Source organism: Mesoplodon bidens (assembly GCF_964165515.1).
Source record: "Mesoplodon bidens genome assembly, chromosome: 2".
Lineage (NCBI taxonomy): Eukaryota > Metazoa > Chordata > Mammalia > Artiodactyla > Ziphiidae > Mesoplodon > Mesoplodon bidens.
Window position 1 is genome coordinate 31229002 of NC_138177.1, and position 19502 is coordinate 31248503.

Genomic DNA, 19502 nt, shown 5'->3' on the forward strand with positions numbered 1-19502 from the left:
CATTCATCTGTTGATGGACACTTACGTTGCTTCCATGTCCTGGATGTTGTAAATAGTGCTGCAATGAACACTGTGGTACATGACTCTTTTTTTTTTTAAACAACTTTATTGGAGTAAAATGGCTTCACAATGGTTTGTTAGTTTCTGCCTTATAACAAAGTGAATCAGCTATACATATACATATATACCCATATCTCCTCCCTCTTACGTCTCCCTCCCACCCTCCCTATTCCACGCCTCTAGGTGGTCACAAAGCACTGAGCTGATCTCCCTGTGCTATGTGGCTGATTCCCACTAGCTGTCTATTTTACATTTGGTAGTATATGTAATTCCATGCCACTACATGACTCTTTTTGAATTATGGTTTTCTCAGGGTATATGCCAAGTAGTGGGATTGCTGGGTCATATGGTAGTTCTATTTTTATTTTTTAAGGAACCTCTATACTGTTCTCCATACTGGCTGTATCAATTTACATTCCCACCAACAGTGCAACAGGGTTCCCTTTTCTCCACACCCTCTCCAGAATTTATTGCTTGTAGATTTTTTTTTTGATGGCCATTCTGACTGGTGTGAGGTGATACCTCATTGTAGTTTTGATTTGCATTTCTCTAATGATTAGTGATGTTGAGCATTCTTTCATATGTTTGTTGGCAATCTGTATAGCTTCTTTGGAAAAATGTCGATTTAGGTCTTCTGATCATTTTTGGATTGGGTTTGTTGTTTTTATGATATTGAGCTACATGAGCTACTTGTATATTTTGGAGATAAATCCTTTGTCAGTTACTTCATTTGCAAATATTTTCTCCCATTCTGAGGGCTGTCTTTTCATCTTCTTTATGGTTAACTTTGCTGTGCAAAAGCTTTTAAGTTTCATTAGGTCCCATTTGTTTATTTTTTGTTTTATTTCCATTTCTCTAGGAGGTGGGTCAAAAGGGATATTTCTGTGATTTATGTCATAGAGTGTTATGTCTCTGTTTTCATCTAAGAGTTTTATAGTGTCTGGCCTTGCATTTAGGTATTTAATCCATTTTGAGTTTACTTGTGTGTATGGTGTTAGGGAGTGTTCTAATTTCATTCTTTTACATGTAGCTGTCCAGTTTTCCCAGCACCACTTATTGAAGAGGTTGTCTTTTCTCCATTGTAAATTCTTGCTTCCTTTGTGAAGGATAAGGTGACCATATGTGCATGGGTTTATCTCTGGGCTTTCTATCCTGTTCCATTGATCTATCTTTCTGTTTTTGTGCCAGTACCATACTGTCTTGATTACTGTAGTTTTTTCATATAGTCTGAAGTCAGGGGGTCTGATTCCTCCAGCTCCGTTTTTCTTTCTCAAGATTGCTTTGGCTATTCGGGGTCTTTTGTGTTTCCATACAAATTGTGACATTTTTATTCTAGTTCTGTGAAAAATGCCATTGGTAGTTTGATAGGGATTGCATTGAATCTGTAGATTGCTTTGGGTAGTATAGTCATTTTCACAATGTTGATTGTTCCAATCCAAGAACATGGTATATATCTCCATCTGTTGGTATCATCTTTAATTTCTTTCATCAGTATCTTATAGTTTTCTACATACAGGTCTTTTGTTGCCTTAGGTAGGTTTATTCCTAGGTATTTTATTCTTTTTGTTGCAGTGGTAAACGTGAGTGTCTCCTTAATTTCTCTTTCAGATTTTTCATCATTAGTGTATAGGAATGCAAGAGATCCCTGTGCATTAATTTTGTATCCTGCTACTTTACCAAATTCATAGATTAGCTCTAGTAGTTTTCTGGTAGCATCTTTAGACTTCTCTATGTATAGTATGATGTCTTCTGCAAACAATGATGGTTTTACTTCTTCTTTTCCTATTTGGATTCCTTTTATTTCTTTTCTTCTCTGATTGCTCTGGTTAAAACTTCCAAAACTACGTTGAATAGTAGTGGTGAGAGTGGGAAACCTTGTCTTGTTCTGGATGTTAGTGGAAGTGGTTTCAGTTTTTCACCATTGAGAATGATGTTGGCTGTGGGTTTGTCATATATGCCCTTTATTATGTTGAGCTAATTTCCCTCTATGCCTATCTTCTGGAGAGTTTTTATAATAAATCGTTGTTGAATTTTCTCAAAAGCTTTTTCTGCAGTTATTGAGATGATCATATGGTTTTTATCCTTCAATTTGTTAATATGGTGTATCACACTGATTGATTTGCATATACTGAAGAATTCTTGCATCCCTGGGGTAAAACCCGCTTGATCATGGTGTATGATCCTTTTAATGTGCTGTTGGATTCTCTTTGCTAGTATTTTGTTGAGGATTTTTGCATCTATGTTCATCAGTGATATTGGCCTGTAGTTTTCTTTTTTTGTGACCTCTTTGTCTGATTTTGGTATCAGGGTGATGGTGGCCTCGTAGAATGAGTTTGGGTGTGTTCCACCCTCTGCTATATTTTGGGAGAGTTTGAGAATGATAGGTGTTAGCTCTTCTCTAAATATTTGATAGAATTCGCCTGTGAAGCCATCCAGTACTGGGCTTTTGTTTGTTGGAAGATTTTTAATCACAGTTTCGATTTCAGTGCTTATGATTTGTCTGTTTATATTTTCTATTTCTTCCTGTTTCAGTCTTGGAAGGTTGTCCTTTTCTAAGAATTTATCCATTTCTTCCAGGTTGTCCATTTTATTGGCATATAGTTGCTTGTAGTAATCTCTCATAATCCTTTGTATATCTGCAGTGTCAGTTATTACTTCTCTTTTTTCATTTCTAATTCTATTGATTTGAGTCTTCTCACTTTTTTTCTTAATGTGTCTGGCTAATGGTTTATCAATTTTCCTTATCTTCTCAAAGAACCATCTTTTAGTTTTATTGATCTTTGCTATTGTGTCCTTCATTTCTTTCTTCTTTTAAATTTATTTATTTATTTATTTATTTATGGCTGCTTTGGGTCTTCATTGCTGCGTGCAGGCTCTCTCTAGTTGCAGTGAGTGGGGGCTACTGTTTGTAGTGGTGCACGGGCTTCTCATTGTGGTGCCTTCTCTTTTTGCAGAGCATGGCCTCTAGGAGCACAGGTTTCAGTAGTTGCTGCACACGGGCTCAGTAGTTGTGGCACATGGGCTTAGTTGCTTTGCGGCATGTGGGATCTTTCTGACCAGTGCTCGAACCCATGTCCTCTGCTTTGGCAGGCATTTTCTTAACCATTGCACCACCAGGGAAGTCCTGCATTTATTTCTGATCTGATCTTTATGATCTGTTTCCTTCCACTAACTGTGGGGGGGTTAATTGCTGTAGGTGTAAGGTTAAGTTGTTTATTTGAGGTTTTTCTTGTTTCTTGAGGTAGGATTGTATTGCTATAAATTTCACTCTTAGAACTGCTTTTGCTGCATCCCATAGGTTTTGTATCATTTAAAGCTTGTGTTTATTTATTTATTTTCATTTTGGATAATCTGTCCATTTGTGAATGTGCAGTGTTAAAGTCCCCTATTATGATTGTGCTACTGTCGATTTCCTCTTTTATGGCTGTTAGCATTTGCCTTATGTATTGAGGTGCTCCTATGTTGGGTGCATAAATATTTACAATTGTTATATCTTCTTCTTGGATTGATCCCTTGATCATTATGAACTGTCCGTCTTTTTCTCTTGTAATAGTCTTTATTTTAAAGTCTATATTGTCTGATATGAGAATTGCTAATCCATCTTTCTTTTGATTTCATTTTGCATGGAATGTCTTTTTCTATCCCCTCACTTTCAGTCTGTATGTCTCACTAGGTCTGAAGTGGTTCTCTTATAGACAGCATATATACAGATCGTGTTTTTGTATCCATTCAGCCAGTCAATGTCTTTTGGTTGGAGCATTTAATCCATTTACATTTAAGTTAGTTATTGATATGTGTGTTCCTATTACCATTTTCTTAATTGTTTTGGGTTTGTTATTGTAGATCTTTTCCTTCTCTTGTGTTTCCTGCCTAAGGAATTTCCTTTAGGATTTGCCGTAAAGCTGGTTTGGTGGTGATGAATTCTTTTAGGCTTTGCTTGTCTGTAAAGGTTTTAATTTCTCCATCAAATATGAATGAGGTCCTTGCGGCATGGAGTAATCTTGGTGTAGGTTTTTCTCTTTCATCACCTTAAGTATGTCCTGCCAGTCCCTTCTGGCTTGCAGAGTTTCTGCTGAAAGAGCCACTGTTAACCTTATGGGGATTCCCTTGCATGTTATTTGTTGATTTTCCCTTGCTGCTTTTAATATTTTTTCTTTGTATTTAATTTTTTATATTTTGATTAATATGTGTCTTGGTGTGTTTCTCCCTGGGTTTATCCTTTATGTGACTCTCTGTGCTTCCTAGACTTGATTATTTCCTTTCCCATATTAAGGAAATTTTCAACTATAATCTTGTCAAATATTTTCTGAGTCCCTTTCTTTTTGTCTTCTTTTTTGGGGCCCCCTATAATTCGATTGTTGGTGTGTTTAATGTTGTCCCAGAGGTCTCTGAGACTGTCCTCAATTCTTTTCATTCTTTTTTCTTTATTCTGTTCTGCAGTAGTAATTTCCACCATATAATCTTCCAGGTTATGTATCCATTCTTCTGCCTCAGTTATTCTGCTATTGATACTTCTAGAGAATTGTTAATTTCATTTATTGTGTTGTTCATCATTGTTTGTTTGCTCTTTAGTTCTTCTAGATCCTTGCTAAACATTTCTTGTATTTTCTCCATTCTGTTTCTGAGGTTTTGGATCATCTTTACTATCATTAATCTGAATTCTTTTTCAGGTAGACTGACTATTTCCTCTTCATTTGTTTGGTCTGGTGGGATTTTACCTTACTCCTTCATCTGCTGTATGTTTCTCTGTCTTCTCATTTTGCTTAACTTACTGTGTTTGGGGTCTCCTTTTTGCAGGCTGAAGGTTCGTAGTTCCCGTTGTTTTTGGTATCTGCCCCCAGTGGCTAAGGTTGGTTCCGTGGGTTGTGTAGGGTTCCTGGTGGAGGGGACTGGTGCCTCGGTTCTGGTGGATGAGGCTGGATCTTGTCTTTCTGGTAGTAGGACCACATCCGGTGGTGTGTTTTGGGGTGTCTGTGAACTTATTATGATTTTAGGCAGCCTCTCTACTAATGTGTGGGGGTGTGTTCCTGTGTTGCTAGTTGTTTGGCATGGGGTGTCCAGCACTGGAGCTTGCTGGTCGTTGAGTGGAACCGGGTCTTAGCGTTGAGATGGAGATTTCTGGGAGAGCTCTCGCCGATTGATATTATGTGGGGCCGGGAGATCTCTGGTGGCCCAATGTCCTGAACTCAGCTCTCCCACCTCAGAAGCTCAGGCCTGACACTCAGCCAGGACACCAAGACTGTCTCAGCCACACGGCTCAGAAGAAAAGGGAGGAAAAAAAGAAAGAAAAATAAAATAATACAATATAAAATAGAATAGAATAATGTATTAAAATAAAAAATGAAAAAATATTATTAAAATAAAAAAATTTTAAAAAAGGAGCAACCAAACCAATAAACAAATCCACCAATGATAACAAGCGCTAAAATACTATAGTAAGATAAACATAAAATTCAGAAACTAGTCTGTTGAATGCAGCAAACCCCATGTCTACAGTTGCTCCTAAAGTTCATGGCCTCAATTTTGGGATGATTCATTGTCTATTCAGGTATTCCACAGACGCATGGTACATCAAGTTGATTGGGGAGGTTTAATCCACTGCTCATGAGGCTGCATGGAAAAATTTCCCTTTCTCTTCTTTGGTCGCACAGCTCCCAGGGTTCAGTTTTGGATTTGGCCCCACCTCTGCACATAGGTCGCCCTCTGGCGTCTGCTCTTCACCCAGACAGGAGGGGGTTAAAGGAGCGGCTATTAGGGGTCTCTGGCTCACTCAGGCCTGGAGGGAGGGAGGGGTACAGAATGCAGGGCGACCCTGCAGCTTCAGAGGCCAGAATGACGTTGCAGCAGCCTGAGGTGCTCAGTGTGTCCTCCTGGGGAAGCTGTCCCTGGATCACGGGACCCTGGCAGTGGTGGGCTGCACAGGCTCCCAGGAGGGGAGGTGTGGATAGTGACCTGTTCTTGCACACAGGCTTCTTGGTGGCTGCAGCAGCAACGTTATCATCTCATGCCCATCTCTGGGGTACACGCTGATAGTCATGGCTTGTGCCCATCTCTGAAGCTCATTTAGATGGTGTTCTGAGTCTCCTCTCTTCACGCACCCTGAAACAATGGTCTCTTGCCTCTTAGGCAGGTCCAGACATTTTCCTGGACTCCCTCCCAGCTAGCTGTGGTGCACTAGCCCCTTCAGGCTGTGTTCACGCAGTCAACCCCAGTCCTCTCCCTGGGATCTGACCTCCAAAGCCCGAGCCTCAGCTCCCAGCCTCCACCCACTCTGGCGGGTGAGCAGACAAGTCTCTCAGGCTGGTGAGTGCTGGTCAGCACTGATCCTCTGTGCAGGAATGTCTCCGCTTTGCCCTCTGCACCCCTGTTGCTGCGCTCTCCTCCATGGCTCTGAAGCTTCCCCCCCGCCCATCCCCCCATCTTCACCAGTGAAGGAGCTTCGTAGTGTGTGGAAACTTTTCCTCTTTTGCAGCTCCCTCCCTGTGGTGCAGGTTCCATCTCTATTTTTTGTCTCTGTTTTTTCTTTTTTCTTTTACCCTACCCCAGTACATGGGGATTTTCTTGCCTTTTGGAAAGTCTGAGGTCTTCTGCCATAGTTCAGTAGGTGTTCTGTAGGAGTTGTTCCACATGTAGATGTATTTTTGATGTATTTGTGGGGAGGAAGTTGATCTCCATGTCTTACTCCTCTGCCATCTTGAAGGTCCTTCCCAAGAGTGGATCTTAGAAGTTCTTATCATAGGAAAATTTTTTTCTAACTATGTACAGTGACAGATGTCAACTAGACTTATTGTGGTGATAATTTTGCACTATATACAAGTATCAAATCATTATGCTGTAGATCTGAAACAAATTTTGTGTTATATGTCAATTATATCTCAATTTTAAAAGATTAAGGGAGTGAGATACACAGGAAGAGTTATAATGAAATGCTCTGGTAAGCAAGAAGGCTCAGAAAAAGACCTATGTGCATTTTTTTAAAGTAATTCAATGAGGAAGGCAGAATAATTTTTTATTTATTTTTGGCTGTGTTGGGTCTTCATTTCTGTGCGAGGGCTTTCTCTAGTTGTGGCAAGAGGGGGCCGCTCTTCATCGCAGTGCACAGGCCTCTCACCATCGCGGCCGCTCTTGTTGCAGAGCACAGGCTTCAGACACGCAGGCTCAGTAGTTGTGGCTCATGGGCCCAGTTGCTCCCTGGCATGCGGGATCTTCCTGGACCAGGGCTCAAACCCGTGTCCTCCGCACTGGCAGGCAGACTCTCAACCACTGAGCCACCAGGGAAGCCCTATGTGCATATTTTTAAAGCCCAAGTACCAAAGCCAATCCTACTCATTGCCTTCTCCCTGGCTATTTAATCTAATAATAACATTCCTGAAAAGTTTTGTCTTTTTATCACTTGGTCTATCTGTATTGGGAAACTTTCCTGTTGGACCCAATTCACTTATCTTCATCTTTGAGATGATGTTAAGATAATGTTAAGAATTGTTAAGTCACATATGCTTGCAATACGGAAAGACAACATAGAAAATAAATTCTGGCTAATGAATATATTCTTCTCCATTCCTGTAAAAAGGGAAGGTGCTCATATGTAATAAATGGGTGTGGAAAGGTCTCCAGAATTTGAAGTGAGATGAGTCAGACTATTTTCTTTTATCATTGCAGCAACCAAAATGGAAAGTTCTCAGATCATAATTTTCCATTAGGACATCATCAACCTTTCATCAAAAAGTAGAGACCTTTTACAAGCACTGGCAAGAAAATTAAGCCACCTAATACTTTTTCCCCATGCCACCAACCTGACAAAACATAGGGTGATGGGGCTTTTCTTAGACATTTCAAGGGATTATTGAGCCAGATACCCTGAATATCCCATCTCAAAGTGTTTCAGGACCTCCTACACCTATAGGTACAGATTATTCTAGTCCTGCTATGGAAAAGTAGACAATAAATCTATGCCTTTAACAGGCCATAGAAAAAGGCTATTGGAAAGAAAATTGGTTTATTTGCAGATGCTGCAAAGCTGGGCAGTAGAACTCATCCAGAAGCTTCATTCAGTACTCTAAATAGGGACTTCCCTAGTGGCACAGTGGTTAAGAATCCCCTTAAGCAATGCAGGGGACACGGGTTTGAGCCCTGGTACAGGAAGATCCTGCATGCCTCAGAGCAACTAAGCCTGTGTGCCACAACTACTGAGCCTGTGCTCTAGAGCCCACGAGCCACAACTACTGAGCCCACACGCCTAGAGCTGGTGTTCCACAACAAGAGGAGCCACCACAGTGAGAAGCCTGTGCACCGCAATGAAGAGTAGCCACCGCTCACCACAACTATAGAAAGCCCACGAGCAGCAATGAAGACCCAACACAGCCAAAAATAAATAAATTTATTTTTAAAAAATTCTTTAAATATCCTCAACGTACTCAAGAACTGGGCCAAGACCAATAGTGTGAAATTTAACTGGCACAAAGATTAATTCCTAGGGGTGAGGATTAAGAGGTACAAACTACTATGTATAAGGTAAATAAGCTATAAGAATATATTGTACAGCACAGGGAATATAGCCAATATTTTATAATAACTCTAAATGGAGTATAATCTATAAGAATTTTGAATTACTATGTTGTACACCTGAAACTTATATAATATTGTAAATTAACTATACTTCTTTTCTTTTAAAGATTAATTTTTGCATCTAGGTTAAATATCATGAGTGCATATGAAAAAAGTAGAGGTGAAGATCTGGGTTTTTTAGCTGACCACAAGTTTAAGATGAGCCAGCATAGCTAATAACAACCTCTAATGCCACTTTAGGCATATTAAAGAAGTGTTTTCACTGAGAGAGTAAAGTATCTCCCCATATCCTTTACAGATCAGCCCCATTCTGAAGTGCTTTATTCCAGTTTAAGTGTAACAACTCTACTGTGTGCAACCACAGGGCAGCCATGATCAGATTTACATACAAATTTACAGTATGCAAGTCTTTGACACACACTCTGATGCTGATTTTGATCCCCATAATCATCCTATGAGATAAATGTTATTATACCAGTCTTAATAGATTGCAGTGATGAAATTGAGTGACATTAAGTGCCTTGATCAAAGTAGCATGGTTAATAAGTGGCAGAGCCAGGTCATTGACTCTTTGACCTTCATTCTTTCATCTGTATCATCCTGTAACAACTGGGATGTTTGACCAGGGGAGACAAGATTTGGTGGTTCATGTTTACACTCTTCAAACATTGGAAGGACCATCATATGAGAAAGCTATTAGACTTACTTTTTTTATTTTATTTTATTGAAGTATAGTTGATTTACAATGTTGTGTTAGTTTTAGGTGTACAGAAAAGTAATTTAGTTTTATATATATATACATATATTCTTTTTTAGATTATTTTCCATTATAGGTTATTATAAGATATTGAGTATAGTTTCATGTGCTATATAGTAGGTCCTTGTGGGTTATCTTTTTAAAAAATTTTTATTGAAGTATAGTTGATTTACAATGTTGTGTTAGTTTCAGGTACACAGAAAAGTGAATCAGTTATATATATATGATCCACTCTATTTTTTTTTTTTAGAATCTTTTCCCACATAGGCCACTACAGAGCACTGAGTAGAATTCCCTGTGCTATACAGCAGGTTCTTACTAGTTATCTATTTTACATACCGTAGTGTGTCTATGTTAATCCCAAACTCTTAATCCATCCTTCCTCTACCCGCTTTCTCCTTTGGTAACCGTAAGTTTGTTTTCGAAGTTTGTGAGTCTGTTTCTGTTTTGTAAATAAGTTCATTTGTATCATTTTTTCTAGATTCCACATTTAAGAGATATATTACATTCATCTTTCTCTGTCTGACTTACTTCACTTAGTGTGATAATCTCTAGGTCCACTCATATAGACTTACTCTTAAATGAGACAGCGGATAGATGTTAAGAGAACCAGGTATCAGCAAAGGCTGGATGACTGTTACTAAAGGAGTAGAAAGCTGAAGAATGAGAATGTAAGACAGAGCTGATATAACTAAAAGGAGTCAGTAGACTAAACTGAAGTTCCTAATAAATCTTAGATAGTTTTTAAGCTTCAGAGAAAATTCCTGAACAAGAGTATGCAAATTTTTCCTTTACTCTTATTTTTTTAAATAAACCTCTATTTTTATTATGAAAGCAGAGGAAAAAAGAGAGGGAGAATGCATTAACAATGACACTGGAAAGGGAACCACTGATAGTGCCATCTGCCTAAAACTGTAGTATCGTATCTACAAAGCCTTTTATGGAACATGCCAATTATTCCCACTCTGTGTGAATTAACAACAGGGAGTAAAGGATGAGAGGCTAATCTTTCCCAAGATAATGTTTGGATCTAATGGTGCTATATCCTTCCACACTCTTCAAATTCATTCTAATCCTTCAAAATATCATATAAAATGCCAAGTCGGTGTTTGCTCTCCCTACCTAACCCCAGTAATGGAGGATGTCAAGAAGAAGTGAGAGAGTGGCATGGACATATATACACTACCAAATGTAAAATAGGTAGCTATTGGGAAGCTGCTACATAGCACAGGGAATCAGCTTGGTGCTTTGTGACGACCTAGAGGGGTGGGATAGGGAGGGTGGGAGGGAGGCTCAAGAGGGAGGGGATATGGGGATATATGTATACGTATAACTGATTCACTTTGTTATACAGCAGAAACTAACACAACAATGTAAAGCAATTATACTCCAATAAAGATGTTAAAAAAAAAAAAAGTAGAAAAAAATACCGAACTAGCAGTCAGAAATTTTGCTTCTAATTCCAGGTCTGCTGGGTACTGCCTGACTGGCCTTGGGCAGGTGGGGTTATTGAAGCCTGTGGCACCTCATATAGAATTTATGAGCATATACTGTGTAATATGGTTTAAGAGTACATGCTTTATTTAGCATCAGACAGACCTGATTTTCAGCAATTTCCTGCCACTTAGAAGTGTCTCACCTTGAGCATTTTACTACGTTCCTCTAACTTGTCCCTTCATATGCTAAAGTTACAAGAATGAAAATGCATGTGATATAGTTATATAAATTACCAATGAAGGGGGTCACTGGTCATAATCTCTATATTTTGGGGAAAGCAAATTTCAAAAGCTTCAAACAAAGTTAGATGGAATGCAGTAAAGTGCAACTGGAAGAGAGAGAGTGAGTGGATCAAGAAAGATGGAAGCTAACAAAAAGACATTCCTGACACTGCAGTAGCATATCACTCAGTTGAGTAAGGAAAGAAGAGCATATAGAAGGATATATGTGGCTCACAAATAGCCTTTCTAATATTTATACGCTGTAGGCTCAGACCTAACAGCGTATAAATAAAAGATGAGAGACGGGGCACATAACCAAGACAATTTTACTTTTTTTTTTTTTAATTTTTTAGCTGCACTGCACAGCTTGCAGGATCTTAGTTCCCCAACCAGGGATCAAGCCCGGGCCCACAGCAGTGAAAGCGCCGAATCCTAACCAGTGGAATTCCCTTTTTTGTACACATTTGTTTTCCAAGATAATTTTAAAACAGTGGCACAAACCTCCCAGAATAGAGTCGTGAGAGCCCAGAATGAACTAAAGTGTGTGACAAAAAATTCTGAAGCAAGAAAAAAGACTACTTTGTGTTTTTGGTTTTTGTTTATTTAAAGAAGACTAAGAAGGAAAGAATAAGAGCCTGATTTCTTGGGGATAATAGTGTCATGATAACTTTTATGGTACAGAAACCTGAGTTTCTCAGGATCTGTTTTGCTTTCCTCCAATTTCTGTCAATAATATTTATTGAACACTTGCTAAGTGTCAGCTCTTGTACCAAATGTTGAGCCTTTCATAATAAGGAGATATAACCTCTTCTATCAAGATGTTGACAGTCCAATAAGAAGATAGGCATGCAAATAAATAAATGTAAAATATAAAATATACTAATTTATATTAATAGAGGTGAGTTCAAAACCCAGGGGAAATATAACCAAAAAAAAAAAAAAAATCCAAATCTGCCTGGAGGCTCTAAAGGACGATTCACAGAAAGAATAGCATTTAGACAGAGACATCTCAGATGAAATGCAGTACAAACTGAAAAGGGTAACACAGATAAAAGATAATAATATACTCAAACTTCCTGTCATTTTAAATGAATTTAGCTCTATTGACCCTGGTGAACTCTTTCAGTTTGCTAAAAACATTTACTAAGATTTTATAATGCCCAGCAAATTTTGGAGACAGTAGAGAACCAGAGAAATTCCAGAAGACTAAAACTTGATAAATATTATTTAGATTTTCAGTTTTAAGAGGGAGGATTCAATGACAGACAATGTTGTGGATTATTTGAAAGAACAGGCTCTGAATTTAGACTGCTAAGATAATCAACAGAATTCTGGCTTTACTCCTTACCTTGGTTAAGATTGTGACCTTATCCAAGCTATTGAGCATCTCTGTTCTTCAGTTTCCTCATCTATAAAATGTGAGACTAAGACTATATATTCAAAGAAATTGTAGTGAGGATTACAGAGAAAATGGTTGGAAGAGTACCTGGTATATGGTAAGCTCTCAATATTATGAGCTGCTTTGTAATTTTACACACTAGACCAAACTGGTTGGCCTCAATCACACAAAAGATTCCAAAATAGAAGGCTTAAAAGACTCAGCATTGAAAAGGAAGTGGTGATATTTTGGGACCAGAGTCGGTTCACTAATAACGTCATTTTTTACCCCCACACATTTCCTGCTTTGGTGTATGTGTTTTGCTGACATGGAAAAGGGATTTTGTAGACTTAGCACACATGGAATTTACCAAGGAATTTTGCCATCCTTGGAAAAACAGGTGGAAAAATACAGACAGGTATACTGGTTGATGATTGGATTAGGCATGTCCATAACTAAGTGTCTATTAAAGGATCTTACCAATTACCAAGAGAGGAGTATACACACAGAAGGCTTTGATATACACACGGAGGAGGAACTATGCTAGACACTAGGAAAACAAAGAAAAGCATATTCCTATTCTCAAGAAGGTTACAGTAGATGAGGGAAAATAGATGTTTATACAAATATTATAATAGCATATATATACTGAATATACTATAATATACAGTGTGTCTATATATGCTATATCTACTTTAATAACTATATATACATATATATATATACACTATAATAAAAAAATATATATCCAGTCTCATATTGCTTAGGTGATTGCGGGAAGGCAAAGAGGTCCCAGTGAGAAAGATACTTGAACTAGTTTTGAAGGCTGGTTCTTTGGCCTTGATAAATGATTTTTTTGTTTTTTTAAACATCCTTATTGGGGTATAAGTGCTTTACAATGGTGTGTTAGTTTCTGCTTAATAACAAAGAGAATCAGCTATACATATACATATATAGCCATATCTCTTCCCTCTTGCATCTCCCTCCCTCCCACCTTCCTTATCCCACCCCTCCAGGTGGTCACAAAGCACCAACCTGATCTCCCTGTGCTATGCGGCTACTTCCCACTGCCTATCTATTTTACATTTGGTAGTATTTATTAGTCCATGCCACTCTCTCAGTTTGTCCCAGCTTACCCTTCCCCCTCCCCATGTCCTCAAGTCCATTCTCTACGTCTGTGTCTTTATTCCTGTCCTGCCCCTACGTTCTTTATAACCTTTTTTTTTTAGATTCCATATATATGTGTTAGCATATGGTATTTGTTTTTCCCTTTCTGACTTACTTCACTCTGTATGACAGACTCTAGGTCCATCCACCTTGCTACAAATAACTCAATTTTGTTTCTTTTTATGGCTGAGTAATATTCCACTGTATATATGTGCCACATCTTCTTTATCCATTCATCTGTCAATGGACACATAGGTTGCTTCCATGTTCTGGCTATTGTAAATAGAGCTGCAATGAACATTGTGGTACATGACTCTTTTTGAATTATGGTTTTCTCAGGATATATGCCCAGTCATGGGATTGCTGGATTGTACGGTAGTTCTACTTTTAGCTTCTTAAGGAACCTCTATACTGTTCTCCATAGTGACTGTTATCAATTTACATTCCCACCAACAGTGCAAGAGGGTTCACTTTTCTCCACACCCTCGCCAGCATTTATTGTAGATTTTTTGATGATGGCCATTCTGACTGGTGTGAGGTGATACCTCACTGTAGTTTTGATTTGCATTTCTCTAATGATTAGTGATGTTGAGCATTCTTTCATGTGTTTGTTGGCTACCTGTATATCTTCTTTGGAGAAATGTCTATTTAGTTCTTCTGCCTATTTTTGAATTGGGTTGTTTGTTTTTATGATATTGAGCTGCATGAGCTGCTTATACATTTTGGAGATTAATCCTTTGTCAGTTGCTTCATCTGCAAATATTTTCTCCCATTCTGAGGGTTGTCTTTTCGTCTTGTTTATGGTTTCCTTTGCTGTGCAAAAGCTTTGTAGCTTTGTTAGGTCCCATTTGTTTATTTTTGTTTTTATTTCCATTTTTCTAGAAGGTGGGTCAAAAGGGATATTGCTGTGATTTATGTCATAGAGTGTTATGTCTCTGTTTTCCTCAAAGAGTTTTATAGTGTCTGGCCTTACATTTAGGTCTTTAATCCATTTTGAGTTTATTTGTGGGTATGTGTTAGGGAGTGTTCTAATTTCATTCTTTTACATGTAGCTGTCCAGTTTTCCCAGCACCATTTATTGAAGAGGCTGTCTTTTCTGCATTGTATATTCTTGCCTCCTTTATCAAAGATAAGGTGACCATGTGTGCATGGGTTTATCTCTGGGCTTTCTATCCTGTTCCATTGATCAATATTTCTGTTTTTGTGCCAGTACCATACTGTCTTGATTACTGTAGTTTTTTCATATAGTCTGAAGTCAGGGGGTCTGATTCCTCCAGCTCCATTTTTCTTTCTCAAGATTGCTTTGGCTATTCGGGGTCTTTTGTGCTTCCATACAAATTGTGAAAGTTTTTGTTCTAGTTCTGTGAAAAATGCCTTGGTAGTTTGATAGGGATTGCACTGAATCTGTAGATTGCTTTGGGTAGTATAGTCATTTCCACAGTGTTGATTCTTCCAATCCAAGAACATGGCATATCTCTCCATCTGTTTGTATCATCTTTAATTTCTTTCACCAGTGTCTTATTGTTTGCTTCAAACAGGTCTTTTGTGTCCTTAGGTAGGTTTATTCCTAGGTATTTTATTCTTTTTGTTGCAATGGTAAATGGGAGTGTTTCCTTAATTTCTCCTTCAGATTTTTCATCGTTAGTGTATAGGAATGCAAGAGATTTCTGTGCATTAATTTTGTATCCTGCTACTTTATGAAATTCGTTGCTTAGCTCTAGTAGTTTTCTGGTAGCATCTTTAGGATTCTCTATGTATAGTATCATGTCATCTGCAAACAATGATGGTTTTACTTCTTTTCTGATTTGGATTCCTTTTATTTCTTTTTCTTCTCTGATTGCTCTGGCTAAAACTTCCAAAACTATGTTGAATAACAGTAGTGAGTGTGGACAACCTTGTCTTGTTCCTGATCTTAGTGGAAATGGTTTCAGTTTTTCACCATTGGGAACAATGTTGGCTGTGGGTTTGTCATATAGGCCTTTATTATGTTGAGGTAAGTTCCCTCTATGCCTACTTTCTGGAGGTTTTTTATCATAAATGGGTGTTGAATTTTGTTGAAAGTTTTTTCTGCAGCTATTGAGATGATCATATGGTTTTTATCCTTCAATTTGTTAATATGGTATATCACATTGATTGGCGTATATTGAAGAATCCTTGCATTCCTGGGATAATGCCCTCTTGGTCATGGTGTATGATCCTTTTAATGTGCTGTTGGATTCTGTTTGCTAGTCTTTTTTTGAGGATTTTTGCATCTATGTTCATCAGTGATATTGGCTTGTAGTTTTCTTTCTTTGTGACATCCTTGTCTGGTTTTGGTATCAGGGTGATGGTGGCCTTGAAGAATGAGTTTGGGAGTGTTCCTCCCTCTGCTATATTTTGGAAGAGTTTGAGAAGGATAGGTGTTAGCTCTTCTCTAAATGTTTGCTAGAATTCGCCTGTAAAGCCATCTGGTCCTGGGCTTTTCTTTATTGGAAGATTTTAAATCACAGTTTGAATTTCAGTGCTTGTGATTTATCTGTTTATATTTTCTATTTCTTCCTGGTTCAGTCTCAGGAGGTTGTGCTTTTCTAAGAATTTGTCCATTTCTTCCAGGTTGTCCATTTTATTGGCATGTAGTTTCTTGTAGTAATCTCTCATGATCCTTTGTATTTCTGGAGTGTCAGTTGTTACTTCTCCTTTTTCATTTCTAAATCTGTTGATTTGAGTCTTCTCCCTTTTTTTCTTGATGAGTCTGGCTAATGGTTTATCAGTTTTGTTTATCTTCTCAAAGAACCAGCTTTTAATTTTATTGATCTTTGCTATGCCTTCAGGCGACCCCGCGGTAAAGGAATAAATAAATGCTTGCTGGTGTCTGGGCATAGTCTGCTGGTTTTTGGATAGTTGTTACCACTGGTCCTCTACAGTTTGGGAAATTCTGACCTGTATTCAAGCTCATTGACTCTTTCCTCAGCTGTGACCAGCCTATGGTTGAGCTCATCTAAGGTGTTTACAGCCGCCAATTTCCCTCTGAGCACTGCTTTCACTGTATCCAGTAATTTCTGCCGTGTTGCTCACAGGGTCTTGGTGCTCCGGCCGGGTGTCAGGCTTGTTAAATGATTTTGAAGAAATACTTTTGTAAAATTTTTATTGAAATGTAGTTGATTTTGGTGAACTATATGGTGATTATATGCAGATGACATGATACTGTATACAGAAAACCCTAAAGACTCCTCACAAAAACTACTAGCACTGATAAATGAATTCAGCAATGTAGCAGGATACAAGATAAACATACAGATATCTGTTGCATTTCTTTACACTAGCAATAAAAATATCAGAAAGGGAAAGTAAAAAAAAATTTCTTTTAAGATCACTTAAAAAAATATCTAGGGATAATCCTGACCAAGGAGGTGAAAGAATTATATGCTGGGAACTATAAAACATGAAAGAAGGAAACTGAAGATGATTCAAAGAAATGTAAAGATATCCCATGCTCTTGGATTGGAAGAATTAATATTGTTAAAATGGCCATACTACCCAAAGCAATCTACAGATTTAATGCAATCTCTACCAAATTACCCATGACATTTTTCATAGAACTAGAAGAAATATTCCTAAAATGTATACAGAAGCATAAAATTTATGGAATTAATAAATTTTAGGGAACTATAAAAGATTTGCCAAAGTAATCCTATGGAAAAAGAACAAAGCTGGAAGCATAACCCTCCCAGACTTCAGACAATACTACAAACCTACAGTAGTCAAAACAGTGTGGTACTGGCACAAAAACAGACATATGGATCAATGGAACAGAATAGACAGCCCAGGAGTAAATCCACACACCTACAGTCAATTAATCTTCAATAAAGAAGGCAAGAATATACAATGGAGAAAAGACAATGTCTTCAATTGGTATTGGGAAAACTGGACAGCCACATGTAAATCAATGAAATTACAACACTCCCTCACACTATACACAAAAATAAACTCAAGCTGGCTTAAAGACTTAAATAAAAGACATGACACCATAAAACCCCTAGAAGAGAACATAGGCAAAACATTCTCTGACATAAATCATACCAATGTTTTCTTAGGGCAGTCTCCCAAGGCAATAGAAATAAAAGCAAAAATAAACAAATGGGACCTAATCAAACTTATGTTTTTGCCCATCAAAGGAAACCATAAACAAAATGAAAAGACAACCTACGGACTGGGAGAAAATATTTGCAAATGATGTGACCAACAAGGGCTTAATTTCCAAAATACACAAACAGCTTCTACAACTTAATAACAAAAAAACCCCAAACAACCCAATCAAAAAACGGGCAGAAAACTTAAATAGACATTTCTTCAAAAAGACATAGAGATGGCCAACCGGCACATGAAAAGATGCTCAACATCACTAATTATTAGAGAAATGCAAATCAAAACTACAAAGAGGTACAACCTCACACTGGTCAGAATGGCATCATTCTTCCAATCCAAGAGCATGGGATATCTTTACATTTCTTTGACTCATCTTCAGTTTCCTTTTTTCATGTTTTATAGTTCCCAGCATATAATTCTTTCACCTCCTTGGTCAGGATTATTCCTAGATATTTTTTAATGTGATTTTAAAAGAAATTGTTTTTTTGCCTTCCCTTTCTGATATTTTTATTGTTAGTGTAAAGAAATGCAACAGATTTCTGTATGTTAATCTTGTATCCTGCTACCTTGCTGAATTCATTTATCAGTACTAGCAGTTTTTGTGAGGAGTCTTTAGGGTTTTCTGTATACAGTATCATGTCATCTGCATATAATCACCATTTTATCTCTTCCCTTCCAATTTGAATGACTTTTATTTCTTTTTCTTGCCTGATTGCTAGCTAGGACTACCAATGCTATGCTGAATAGAAGTGGTGCGAGTGGACATCCTTGTCTGATTCCAGGTTTTGGTAGGAAGGCTTGAAGAAATATTTTGTTATATTATTTAAACTATCAAAATTTCAAAGTGCATCTGATTATTTTAGTGAAAATAATTCTATCCATTTGTTGCTAAAATGGAGTATCTAAAATACTGAGATGGTTGTTTCAGTCATAACTAAAATCATTGTTGTTACAACCATGTCTTCTTCTTCAAGATCCATGTTTTCTTACTATTGCTTCTCTGTCTGAGCTCCTCTCCTCTCTGTTGCTTCTGCCACTATAGATCATGCCTCACTGTGGCTATCTCATTAGCCTCTTAGGTGGTCTTGCTCTACCCCTCCCGCCCACCTTTCACCATGCTACCTGAGCTACCTTAGCTACCTTCTCTGAAAAAGGTCCCATCAAGCCATAAACTTCTAAAATAAAAAAACAAAAAGCCCTTAAATAGTAAAGCAGAGATTCCTTGAAATAGCACTACAGCTGCTTGGGATTTGGTTTCCTTTTTGTTCAGTGTCAACTCCCATCTCTTATCTCCACCTGTCACCTTCACTGAGCAGGGGACCACACACACTCTCTTCCACACCCTGTGCCTTTGCTCACACTTCACCCTCTGCCCGTAGGCCTACCTCCTACTCTTTCATCACACATGAATTAAAATTCTTCCCCCTTCTCTCATTTGGCTAGAATGTGTTATCCTTTATTATAGCCCTATGCTTATCATAGCACTTGCTTCATTCGTTATTGTATTGGATGATCTAATTGAAAAAAAAAGAGCTGGGCTGGGATTCGGACAATCCAGATTTGAATTCCTGAATTACTTCTTAACCTCACTGTGTCTCAGCTTCCCCATTTGTAAATGACAGATTGGGGATTGATTATCTTTGTATAAGGCACCTTTTAGCTCTATAATTCTGTGAATCCATCTATCTCTCTTACTAGATATAGCTTCTTAAATCACAATGTCTTACAAAGC

At 37.9% G+C, this 19502-nt stretch overlaps 1 long non-coding RNA gene across 1 annotated transcript in view; it reads left to right on the forward strand.

The window, feature by feature from the left end:
• Window positions 1–19502, forward strand: part of LOC308628076 — a 272623-nt gene that overhangs the window by 240356 nt on the left and 12765 nt on the right. The gene's annotated exons all lie outside the window — the stretch shown is intronic.